Below are 12,689 nucleotides of genomic sequence, written 5' to 3' on the forward strand. Positions count from 1 at the left end.
AGCAGACAGACCCGCGGGGAGTACGTGGGGCGCGGGGCGGGAGGCGCAGAGGTCAGGGGTGACGGCTACCGGGCCGGGGTTTGCTTGTGGCGACGAGACAGCGTTCGGGAAGTGGGTGGACGTGAGGTCACATGACCTATTAGTAAACGTGACGCCGACGGGCCTCACAGCTCCTTCACGGCCGGTGACGGTAGGAGGGTTCATGCGTGTGCATTTTCCAGCCACGAGACAGCTGGCACAAGCAGAGACAAGTGACAGATTACAGTTCTGTAGCTCTGGGAACGATTTACAAAGTCCATTTTTAATTTAAAAAAAAGGGGGGGGGGCGCCTGGGTGGCTCAGTCGGTGGAGTGTCCGACTTCGGCTCAGGTCACGATCTCACGGTCCGTGGGTTCGAGCCCCGCGTCGGGCTCTGTGCTGACAGCTCGGGGCCCGGAGCCTGCTTCGGAGTCTGTGTCTCCCTCTCTCTCTCAAAAATATTTAAAAAAAATTTTTTTTTAACCCAGAAGGTTTGCCATCCCTTGGAGGGCACTACAGAAGCAGAGACATGTCCTCAGCATCTCTCAAGGGCCAGGCGTGGCTCCCCCAGGACACAAATGCGCATGGCAGGGCTGAGTTGTGCCAGGACGTAGGGACGACCACAGAGCCACCGTCAGGGCCCGTCAGAAGGGTTGTGCGATCGGCATGTTGATCAGCTGCCCCGAGCGTAGCCCACCCTGGGAACGAGCCCCTGGCCTCCCCGGCAGCAGCCATGTCCCTGAGGGTCCCTGAGGGCCTTTCCCCTCCTTCTTCCCCCCTCCTTAGCAGCTTGGTGTCACAGGAAGACATCCCTATCTGGCCTCCCCTGGCTTCCGGCTCTGATGACCGGCTGCACAGTGTGGAGCTGACCCGTGGGCACTTCCAAGGGCATCGGGCCCTCTGGCTCTTGGCCACCGCAGGCTCCCGTAGGGGTGGGTGGCCGGCCCAGCCCGGGAAGCTAGACGAATGCTGGTGTTTAGGCCTCAGGGTCTGCGGGCTGCCCAGGCGGGGGCGTGGCAAGGAGGAGGCCCGAAGGAGCTGGTGAGACAGAAGCCAGGCTCCGGGCCAGGCGACCTGAGACTGCGCCGGGCAGGAGGGAGCCCTGCCGGGCCGGCTGGAGGTCCAGGGAGACGACGGGGTGGCTGGGAACTGCCAGGGCGTCCAAGCAGCAGGCCGGCCGTGTACACGCTCAAGGTCCCAGGACTGACGGCAGAGAGAGTTTTCCGGGGCCTCGGTCCCCTCGTTCAGGATGCCACCCTCCCAGTAGTTCCACAAGCAGCCACGGGGACCCTGACCTTTTGAAACCCAAGTTTGCTGGGTTCTACTCTGCTCGGAAGCCACAGGTATTCCCATCTTCCTGCCTTGCTCAGGGTACAGACAGATGCTGTTCCTCTGTGACCGTGACCACGGAGGTCCTGGCCAGGAAGTCAGTGAGTCAGCCCCACTGACCTCCCCTGCAGCCCCCAGTGGCCTACTGCGCATGGCTGAGAGCCCATAGTAGATTCCTGCCTCAGGCCCTTTGCACGGGCCGGACCCTCCACGGGACTCCCTCTCCTTTCGGGCCTCAGCGGCCTTCTGGCCCTCTTGGACCGCCGCTGGTCTAAAAGCAGGGCCTCCCCCAGTCCGTCTCTATCCGTACCACTTTCCGCCCGTAGCGGGTTGAACAGTGCCCTTCGAAAATTCGCGTCCCCCCAGAACCTGTGAACGTCACTTATTTGGAAATGGGGTGTTTGCAGTAGGATCAGTTAAGGATCATTTTTCTGCTTCTGGGAGTTTGACCTTCTTCGATTTCACACATAAGTGGAATCACGCAACATTTGCCCTTCTGTGTCTGGCTTATTTCACTCAGCGTGGCGCCCTCCGGGATCATCGAGGTATGATGGCCACAAATGTCCGACTCGTGGTTTCCTTCCTCTCTATGGCCGAGGAGTGTTCCCTTGTGTCAATACCACGTCTTACTTACCCGCACACCCAGCGGTGGGCACGCGGCGAGGGCCCACGTCTCGGCTGCCGTGGACAGTGCTGCGGTGAGCGTGGGGCACAGACGCCTCTTCGGGATCCTGTTTTCATTTCCACAAATACACGCCTAGAGGAGGGGTCGCCGGATCATAGGGCCGTTCTGTGTTGAGTCTCTTCCTGTTTTCCACGGTGGTTGCACCTGCTACGTGCGTGGCATGTGACCTCACCACCAACGGCGCACGGGGTCTCCACACCCTCACCGGCACCTGTCGTCTCTAGTCTTCGATAACGGCCGTTCTAGCAGGTGGGAGGAGGGACCTGTGGTTCTGACCTACGTCCTCCCGATGAGCAGTGATGTTGGGCACCTTCCCGTGTGCCTGTGGATGATCATATGTCACTGGGAAAACGTCTGTTCAGGTCCCAGGTCCTCTGCTCACTTTTTAATTGGATTGTTTTTGGGGTTTTGTGGTTTGGGTTTTTTTCCTCTTGGGCTTTATGAATTCCTTGTATATTTTGTATACTAGTCCCCTGTCAGAGAGACGGCTTGTACGTATCTTCTCCCTTTCTGAGCGTGGCCTTTTCATGCTGTTGGTTGTTTCCTGAGCCGTGCAGAAGCCTTTTAGCTGGACGCAGTCCCAATAGTTTATTTTTGCTCTCGTTGGCTGTGCTTTTGATGTCAGATCCAAAGAAACTCATTGCCAAGACCATCGTCAAGGAGCTTTCCCCCTGTTTCCTTCTAGAATTCTTCTGATTTCGTATCTCACGTTTAAGTCTTTCATCCATTTTGACTTGATTTTTGTGGCTGGCGTCAGATAAGGACCCAGGTTTATCCTTGTGCATGTGGCTGTTCTCCCAACACCATTTATTGCAGAGACTATCCTTTCTCCGTTGTGATTCTTGGCTCCTTTGTTGAAAACTAGTTGAGTGTATATGTGTGGGTTTATTTCCGGGCTCTCTACTCTGTTCCAGAAGTCCGTGGCATGCCAGAACCACACTGTTTTGATTACTAACACTCTGGGATATAGTTTGAAATCAGGAAATGCGATGCCTGCAGCTTTCTTCTTCTCTCTCAAGGTTGCTTTGGATTTGGGGTCTTTTGTGGTTCCATACGAATTTGGGGATTTCTTTTTCTATTTCTGTGAAAAATGCCATCGGAATTTTTCTAGGGATTGCATTGAATCTGCAGAGGGGGTAGTGTAGACATTTTAACATAGTAAATAGACACTTTAATTCTTCCGGTCCACGTACGCAGGCTATCTTTCCATTTGTTTGTGTCTTACTCAATTTCCGTCATCCGTGTTTTATAGCCTTCATTGTACCTTTCCACCTCCCTGTTTAAGTTCGTTCCTCACTATTTTCATTCATTGTCATGCAATTATAAATGGGAATGTTTCCGTAGTATCTTTTTCAGGGAGTTCATCATTAGTAAACAGAAATGCAATGGATATTTGTGTGTAGAATTTGTATCCTGCCACCTTACTAATGTATTTATTAGTTCTGGCAGCTACTTGGTGGAGTCTTTGGGATTTTGTCCACATATAAGATCATGTCGTCTGTGTACAGAGCAACTTCACTTCTTCCTTTCCAATACTGGTGATTTTCATTTATCTTTCTTGCCTAGTTGCTGAGGCCAGGACCTCCGGGGCCCTGAGGCATACACGTGGTGAGAGCAGACCCCGCTGGCTTGTTCCCAATCTTAGAGTCTTCCTTGGTCGACTGTCATGTTAGCCGTGGCCTTGTCATACCTCTGCTTTGTTACACTGAGCTACGATCCTGTAGTCCGTTGAGTATTTTTAGAAAAGAACATTGAGGGGCGCCTGGGTGGCTCCGTCGGTGGGGCGTCCGACTTCGGCTCGGGTCGTGATCTCGCGGTTCGTGGGTTCGAGCCCCGCGTCGGGCTCTGCGCTGACGGCTCGGAGCCTGGAGCCCGCTTCGGATTCCGCGCCTCCCTTTCTCTCTGCCCCGACCCACTCGCGTTCTGTCTCTGTCTCTGTCACAAATAAATGAACATTAAAACAATTACAATTTTTTAAAAAAAGAAAAGAACGCTGCATTTTGTCAGGTGCTCTTTCCACACTCACTGAGCGGATCGTACACTTTCCTTCTCCGTGCTGTTCATGTGCTGTGCCACGTTGATTGATTTGTATATACTGAGCCCTCCTTGCATCCCGGAGACGTATCCCTCTCGGCCACGGTGCGCAGTCCTCTCCCTGTGCTGTCGCATTCGGTCTGCTGCTGTTCGGCTGGGAATTCTTGCGTCTGTCCTCATCAGGGATATTGGTCTACAGTTCTCGCGTCTTGTGGCGCCCTTGTCCGGCTTGGGAACGAGGGCAATGTAATGCTGGCCTGGTGACATGAGTTTGGGAGTGTTCCCTCCTCTCCGGTGTCTCGGGAGAGCCGCAGAGGCCTAGTATCAAATTTTACTTTCGGTGTTGGCCAGAGTCCGCCGCTGGAGCCATCTGTCTGGCGCTTCTGTGTTGAGAGGTTTTCCACTGCTGTTTCACCTCCACACTTGCTGCTGGTCTGCTTAGACCCTCCGTTTCCTCACGCGTCGGCCTGGGTATTTTGTGTGTTTCTGGGGATTTATCCATTTGCTCCAGCCTGTCCACGTCGTGGGCATGGAACCTTCCGTCCCCTGTATGCCTGGTGTCTGTTGTGACTCCCGCCTTTATTTATTTGGATTTTCTCTCTTCTCTTTCTTAGTCTAGCTTAAGGTTGTTGTTTTATCTTTGCAAAAACACAGCTGTGAGTTTAGTTGGTCTCTTCTATTGTCTTGCTCGTCTCATTTGTTTCTGCTCTGATCTCTGTTGTCCCCTTCCCCCTCCCGAGCGCGTCTAGGACAGGGCTTAGCACACAGTAGGCACTCCATAAGTGCTTGGGGCTTCCGTTGTCGAAGGAAGGAAGGAAAGCCTGGGAAGCCGGGGCAGCCCCGACCCCAGAGAGCTCTCCTCTGCAGAAGGAACTCAGCCCTGGGGGCCGGGCAGGTGGAAATCCGGAACCCTTGAGGACCGAAGGGCCTGCTCACGTCCAGATTCATGCCCACAGCTCCCCTGGGAGGACAGGAAGGGAGACAAGGTGGGGGGTGGGGGCAGTACTTCTCATCCTGGCCCCCCAGCAGCTCTCTGGGGTCCTCTGGAGCCCAGGACGAGAGTCTGAACCGGTGGGGCAGGTGCGAACGTGGGCCGGGGGCGTGACGGTGGTCACGACCGAGTCTCTGGAACCCGACGGAGCTGGATCAAGTCCTCGTTGTGTTCCTTACCAGCCGCACAGCGTCCCTTGCAGAGTGGGGTGACAAGTGTCCTTGAGAGCGACGTTTCGAGGGTGAAATAAGAGGACTGTATGTCCGGGCTCGTCGGCACAGGCGAAGCGAGCGCTACGCCTCCGACCCCGTGAATCCGATCTCTATTTGCAGTCTCCCCGCAGCCGGGCTTCGGGGTCCTAGAACCACCTTGCCGGCTCCAGAGCGGTCCTCTTAGCTCCACTGTCCCCGGCTGAGAGTTGGAGATGAGTCAAGTCCGGGGACCCGAGCGAGGGCAGCTGGGGGCTTTAAGACTCTGCCATCCGAGTCCCAGCCCAGCTTACCTCCCCCAGGGCCTTATGTTCTCCCGGAACAGGTGCGTGAGGGTGGGCGCAGGGCACGGGGTGCTGAATGGAGCTGGATGCTGACTCCCCATGGACCACCCCCCCCCCCACCGTGAGCCTGCGTTCTTGCCTGTGCCATGGGAGCGTCTCTCCGCCTCCGTGGGACCCGCGGTGCAAACCCCGACCAGCCCGTGGCCCGTAGCTCTCAAGAGCTGGGCTGTCTGGCTTCTCCCTCCAGCTCCAGCAGTATGCTCCTGAGTAACCCCCTGGCCTTGCGGGCCTCGGTCTCCCCTGCCACACCACAGGGAAACTGGGATAGGGGAGGTCCTTAACGTCACCTCCTGCTCTGACCTCCACAGCACCGCTCGCTCCCCGTGCCCAGCCTGTGGGACTGAGCCGACGGGAGAAAACAGTGCCAGCAACTCGGGGCCCGGCATCCCCAGTGTAGCTGCCACCAAGCCTGCCCAGCCCGCACTCGGCCTGCAAGGCGGGGCGACTGCAAAATCCACTCGGCAGGCGGGGAAGCCTCACCTGGCCCCAGCCGCCGGGACGGGCAGGAGTCTCCCCTGAGCGGGACGGGGGAGGCCCGCCGAGGACCAGGACGGGCCCGCCCTCGAGGGCCTAGAGGGCAGAGGAGAGAGGTCCCTGGGCCACACCCCCTGCAGCGTGATGACGGCTCTGCACACGAGCAGATGCCGTGGGGACAGGTGGGGGGATGACAGAGGAGGTGCTCCTGGACCTGTAGGGCGAGCGGAAATTCCCCGGGGAGGGCGACAACAGGGCTCATGCCCTCCCCAGCCGCTTCCTGGCGGCTCGGCCTCCGGGCCCTGGTCACCGTGGGCAACGTGGGTCCTCCGCAAAGGCTGGCAAAGTAGGGGCTCAGGAAAACCCTTTGGCCCCGTGAGGTCTCTGGCGGCCCTTCCAGGCATGGCCATGTCTCCCGAACGTCTCTCTGAGAGACAGCCCCCTGCAGGCCGGGACCGGCCCTCTTCACCAGAAGTCCCCCGCTGCCCCATTTGTATATCTGCGTGTTTTCACGAAAACCAGATTCGCATGCTTGATTCCCTCACGCACACGCCTCATGCCCGGGTCCCCCAGGCGGGGGCTTCTGCCCGAGGCCCAGGGGCCCCCACGCCCCGAGGACCCGTGCTCTACCCTGCCCGTCTGCAGGGGGGCTGATTTGGGAGCAGTGGGTCAGAAGTTGGGGTGCGGTGCTCGGGGTCAGAGGCTCCCGGGGCAGACCCCTCGGCCCTGTGTGACCTCGTGCAGCTAGGCTCTCTGAGCCTCAGTGGGCTCCCAAGGAAGACGAAATAAGTAGAGAACCCATTCACTTACTATTCACTTACTTACTTACTATTTGAACCCAGTGTCAGGGTTCATCCACGAACCTCTGCCCACAAACAAGCTGCTCTTGGTTCCGCGTGGGTGTGTGTACCTGTGTTGATGTGTGTGTGCACCTGCGTGGATGTACGTGTGTGTGTATACAGATATTTTTTCTTGCGGCCACCAACATTGTCATTTTCCACCAGCTGCCACGGGGGAGGGCCAAGTCGCAGGAGGAAGGGAGCCCCGCCCTCCTGCATAGCCCGGTGGCCCTGACCAGCCACGTGCGGTGAGGGGCCGGGCCTGAGACAGCCGGGCAGTCTCCCCATCTCTGCTGTCAGCCGGGGACTCCTCCGGGCAGGAGCCACGTCCCGCTCACGGGGGAGATGGGGACAGAAACGTCAGGCCAGGGGACAGGGACTTTGCTGAATCCCACTGTTTTGCTAATAGCTGTGCAGGCTTGGGCAGGTACCAGAGAGCCTTCTGGAAGCTCCGTGTGCTCCAGCGTGAAATGGGGGTGGCCTCCCGCACACGGTGAACGCCCGGCCTTCCCCACGGAGCCCCTGGGAGCCTGGGGCTGGGCCGCTCCCGGTCGGATGAGCGCTCCCGGGGCTGTGCTGTCCTGGCAGGTGGGGGTGGGGACGGCCGGGCAGGTCCCCCCGGGCACCAGCCCTGTGCTCCCCCTGGGGTGTCAGGGAGAGACACAGTGGGGCCTTCTCAGGGGCTGTCATAAGGAGCTCTCCCCGCCACCAGGGAGGACCTGCTGTCCCTCCCGCCTGCACTGGTGCAGACACACCCCCTCCCTCACCTGCAGGGGACAGTCCCTGAGTACGGAAACGACGGGCTGAGGTTATTCTCAGCCCAGCCCTGAGCTCAGGAGCTCCGTGGGTGCCCCGGCAGCGTTAGCAGGAGGGTGCAGGTGGACCCGAGACTTTGAGCCCCGTCTGAGGCGTGCGCGGGGCGGCTCGGGCGGAGGCAGTAGCCGAGAAGGTAAGGGGACGGCGGCTTTGGTCTGAGTTAGCTGCAAGGCAGTGGAAAAGCATCGCCAAGTCTATTTTGAGGCTGTGCGGAGTTCTTAACTTCCCACCCGCACTTGCGGGAGATCATGATTCAATTAATGCTTTTGTTGCTCGTGCAGTGCAAAAATGTGCAACGTGCTTTAAATGTTTCCCAAACTGTGTTAGTTATTAAGTGAGTGACTCAGGCGCGAGGTGTAGACAGGGAGGCAGGAGCGGGAACTGCAGACCCAGAGTCTGTCAGAGCAGATGGGGGGGGGGGGGGGGACAAGAAGCCTCTCTCTTCCGTGGCCTTCCTCACCCTGGGGCAGCAGCCTTTGCCCGGAGGGGACTGAATCACGGCGGGGGGATGGGATGTCATACGTACAGGGACCCAGGGCAGAGGGCACACTCACGGGGACCGAGGGCGGGGGGATGGGAAGTCATACGTACGGACACCCAGGGCAGGGGGCACGTGCACGGGGACCCAGGGCAGGGGGATGGGATGTCACACGTACGGGGACCCGGGGCGGGGGGCACAGTCACGGGGACCGAGGGCGGGGGGATGGGAAGTCATACGTATGGACATCCGGGGCGGGGGACACGTGCACAGGGACCCAGGGCAGGGGGATGGGATGTCACACGTACGGGGACCCGGGGCGGGGGGCACGGGCACCCAGGGCGGGATCCTCTCGGGTTTCCATCCTGCCCCCCGCCCGGTGCCGGCCCAGCCACCCCTGACGTCGGCCCGGGAAGACCAGAAGCGCCGTCGCAAGGAGGCGCAGCTGAGTAAACAGACCCAGCCTGGACTCCCCAGTGCCCGGGGGCTCAGACCTCTGACCCCCGGGGCCCCCGCCAGCTGAAGGGTCCACGCACCAGCGCAAGCTGGCCTTCCACCGGCCTCCCAGGCAGTGCAACCCAAATCGAGCACGCCGCACGCGTGCGGATAGGACTATCGTGGAATCCTTTTTCTACACGGAAAACTGCAGGACCCGAACGTTTGTGGGGTGAACGCATCCACCCACGTGACAATCCCCGCGGCCCCTCCCGGCCAGGACACTCCCCACATTTGCCCACCAGTACCCACCGCCTGCCCTCCATCACGTTTTGAATTTTATATACGTAAGGTCATTCAGAATGTTCTGTTTCAGGGGCGCCCGGGTGGCTGAGCGCCTGACCCTTGATTGCAGCCTAGGTCACGGTGTCACTGCTCGTGAGTTCATGCCCGGAGTTGGGCTCTGCCCTGACGGTGCGATTCCCTGCCTGCCTGGGATTCTCTCTCCCTCTCGCTCAAAATAAACAAGTAAACTTAAGAAGCAAAGAACGTCCTCTTTTGTGTCTGGCTTTTCTTAAACCAACATTATGTGTCTGAGACTCACCCGCATCTTGGGGTGTGTCGCATCCCGTTGTGCAAACGTACCGCATTTTACTATCCGTCCTGCGGTTGGTGGAGGGTCAGGTTGTTCCCGGCCTCCGGCTCCTATGACTTGCGCTGCTGTGGACATCCTTGCGCGTATCTGTGAGCGCGCGGGCACATCCGCAGGGACTGTCCCGCAAGGGGTCCCGCGGTCGCGGGGCGACCGACACGCAGCCTGCAGACGTGTCCCCACGTGGGTGTTTGGCGTATTTGCAGCGAGTTACACGTGCACCCACGGATCCCAGGCATTCCCGTGGCTCTGTCCCCAGACAGCATTTGGTGTCATCCGTCCTTATGTTTTGTCTCGTTGATCTGTTTGTAGTTCCTCTGGTTTGCGTGAGAAGGGACACGTCGTGTTTTCCTTGGCACTCCCTGTCGACTAAGGACATTGAGGATTCTTGGACCTTGTCCGCCATGGAGATTTCCTCTTCTGTGAAGCACCTGCTTGATGTTGCCTTGTTAGCTCAGATGGCCTTGTCTTCTCTTACTGGTTTCAGAGGTATTTAAAAATGTTCTCTGGATACCAGCTCTCTGTTGGAAAAAAAGCATTGCAAGTATACTGTCGAACTCCGTGGTTTGCATCGTTTCTCTTTTCTCCTCCCAACATTTGATCATGAAAACGTCCAAACCTACAGCAAGCTTCACAGAATTCTGTAGTGACCGCCCATATACCTCCACCAGACCCTACAATTAACATCGAGCATACTTGCTTCATTATACCTCTCTCCATCTGTAAACCCATCAGTCCGTCGTATTTTTGTCGATGCCTTTTGAAATAAGGCGCAGAGATAGGTGCGCGTTGCCCAAGACACTTCACGTGTGCATCATTACCTAGAGGCCAGTGTTTGTTTACGGCTCTTAATTCCCTCTTCAGGCAAACTTTACACACGATGAAATGCACAGATCTCAAGGCTGCTATCTAATGAGTTCCAACAAACGTGAGCTGAAACCTGTCAAGATAGGGAACCCCAGGCAGTGCCCCCATGCCCGTCCCAGGCAATCCAGAGGGACGGCGTCCCGCAGGATTCCACTTACACGAAGATCTAACAAGCAAAACTCATCTCCGGTGGGAGAGATCAGAATGGTGAATCAGAGTGATTTCGCGTTTACCTGTTGGCAGCTGAGGCGGGCACCTTTTCGTGTGCTTATAGGCCGTGAGTATATGTTCCTTTGTGAGATCTGCTCAAGTGCCCCTTTTTTACAAGCGTGTTCTACGTCTTTGCCTATCCTGGATACCAATCCTCCGCCAGATACACGGTTTGCAAGTATTTTCTCCCAGCCTGCGGCTTGCCTGTTCATTTTCCTAATGACGGCTTCTGGTTTTGATTTTGCTGAAACCTAATTTATAAATACTTTTTGCATATTGTATTGCTTTCTGTGTCCTAGGAAACTTTCGCCAGTTCCCCAAGTTGTGAAGACATTCATCTAAATTTTATTTTAAAAGCATTTGGCTCTTGTCTCCAGGCCTGTAGTCTGTCCTGGATTAATTTGGGGTGTGTAGACACCCAGCTGTGCCCACACCACCTGTTGCAAATCACATAACCACATTGGTGTGGGTCTGTCTCTGAAGTGTGGGTTCTGTTATGTCTGTCTGCCTACTGACGGCTCTGTCGGGACCCTGCCGCCTGGCTTCTGGAGCTCAGGGTGCTATGTCCTGAATTCACTGGTTCTTCAACTTTGCTCTTACATTTCAGTGTTGCTTTGGATATTTTTGGTTCTTCACATTCTCAAATCAATTTTAGAATCAGCTTGTTGGTTTCTAACGACAAAACATCCCGGTAGGATCATCCACGGAACTGTGTACGTGGAAGGACCAGTTTAAGGCTCCTGGCTCGTCCACAGGACACAGAACTGTGGGGGAGCTATGCCCCCACCCTCACAGTGACCCACCGCACATCTACCATTTCTGAGGCTCTTCCTTCCTTCCAGAAGATCTGGATTTCCACATATCCATTTCCTTTCAACCTCAAGAACCGTATCAGTATTTCTCCTAACACAGGTGAGCTGCTGATGAATTCTTCAGTGAAACTGTCTTTGTTTTACCTTCAATCTCGAAGGATATTTTTGCTGGGTATAAAATTGGGGGTTGAAAGTTTTTAATCTACATTTTAGCGCTTTGAAGATGTTCTACTGTGTTCTGGATTTATCGTGTTACGTGAAAATTCAGTGGTAATTTGGATCATTATTTTCTAGATTTTTGATGCCATTTACTTGTGGTTGCTTTCAAGATTGTCCCCTTGTCCTTGGTTTTCAGAAGTTTCACCATGATGTACTAAAGTGTAGTTTCCATTGTATGCCTCTTGCTTGGAATCCAATGAATTTCTTAAATCTATAAACCTATAGCTTTGACCAAAGTGGAGAAATCTTCAGCTGTTTGCCCAAATAGTTTGTTTGCCCTGTTCTTACCTTCCTCTCCCCTATGACCCCGAATGCACACGTCACAGACCTTTTGATATGGTCTTGTAGGTCCCTGTGGCTCTGTTCATTTTAATCTCAATCTCTACCTCTCTGCTTTCATATTAAATAGTTTCTAGTGGTTTATGTCTAAGTTCATCAATTTTCCTCTGTCATTTCCATTCTGTGAATTCACCTGAAAATCTAGTGAATTTTTTAATTTCAGACACCACATTTTTTTAGTTGTAGAATTTTTGTCTGCCTTCTTTTTATAGCTTCTTATTTCTCTGTTGAGATTTTCTGTGCGTTCACTTATTACAAACCTAATTTCTTCAGTATCCTTGAGCATAGCAAAATACCTGCTTCGAAACACTTGTCTCTGGACTCCAAACACCTGGATCACATCAGGGTTGGTCTCTGTTGGTTGTCTTTTCTCCGGAGAAGGGGTCGTGTGTTTCATGTGTCACGTAATTTTGGATTGTGTCCTGGATGTTATCAGTGACCTGTTTTAGAAACTAGATTCCATTATATTTGGTCCTTTACACTTCCACATAAATCATAGAATCAGCTTGTTGATTTCAAAACACCTGCTAGAGTTTCGACTGGAATTGCATTGGATCCATAGGTCAGTGTGGGAAGAACTGACATCTTTATGCAGGTGGCCCTCAATCCACGGATGTTGTAGATCCCAGCATTTATTAGGATCTTACTTAAGTTCTGTCAGTGGTGTTCGGCGGTTTTCTGTGTAAAGGTCATGCACGTCTTTTACGAGTTTATTCCTATATATCTAATGTTTTCTGATGTTTCGAATGGCACTGATCCTTAAATTTCATGTTCCAATTGTTTTTGGAGACAGTGAAATAGCACCGCTTGGGGAATCTCTGACTCAAGCCCCAGCCCTGCTGAGTGTTAGCTGAGTAATCTTGGGCAGATCTCCAGACTTGCATTTTCTTATCTGCAGAGTGCACAGGAAGCTGTGCCTGTGTACTGGATATTTGTTG

The sequence above is a fragment of the Panthera tigris genome, chromosome E2 (assembly GCF_018350195.1).
Source record: "Panthera tigris isolate Pti1 chromosome E2, P.tigris_Pti1_mat1.1, whole genome shotgun sequence".
In the NCBI taxonomy this organism is placed as follows: domain Eukaryota; kingdom Metazoa; phylum Chordata; class Mammalia; order Carnivora; family Felidae; genus Panthera; species Panthera tigris.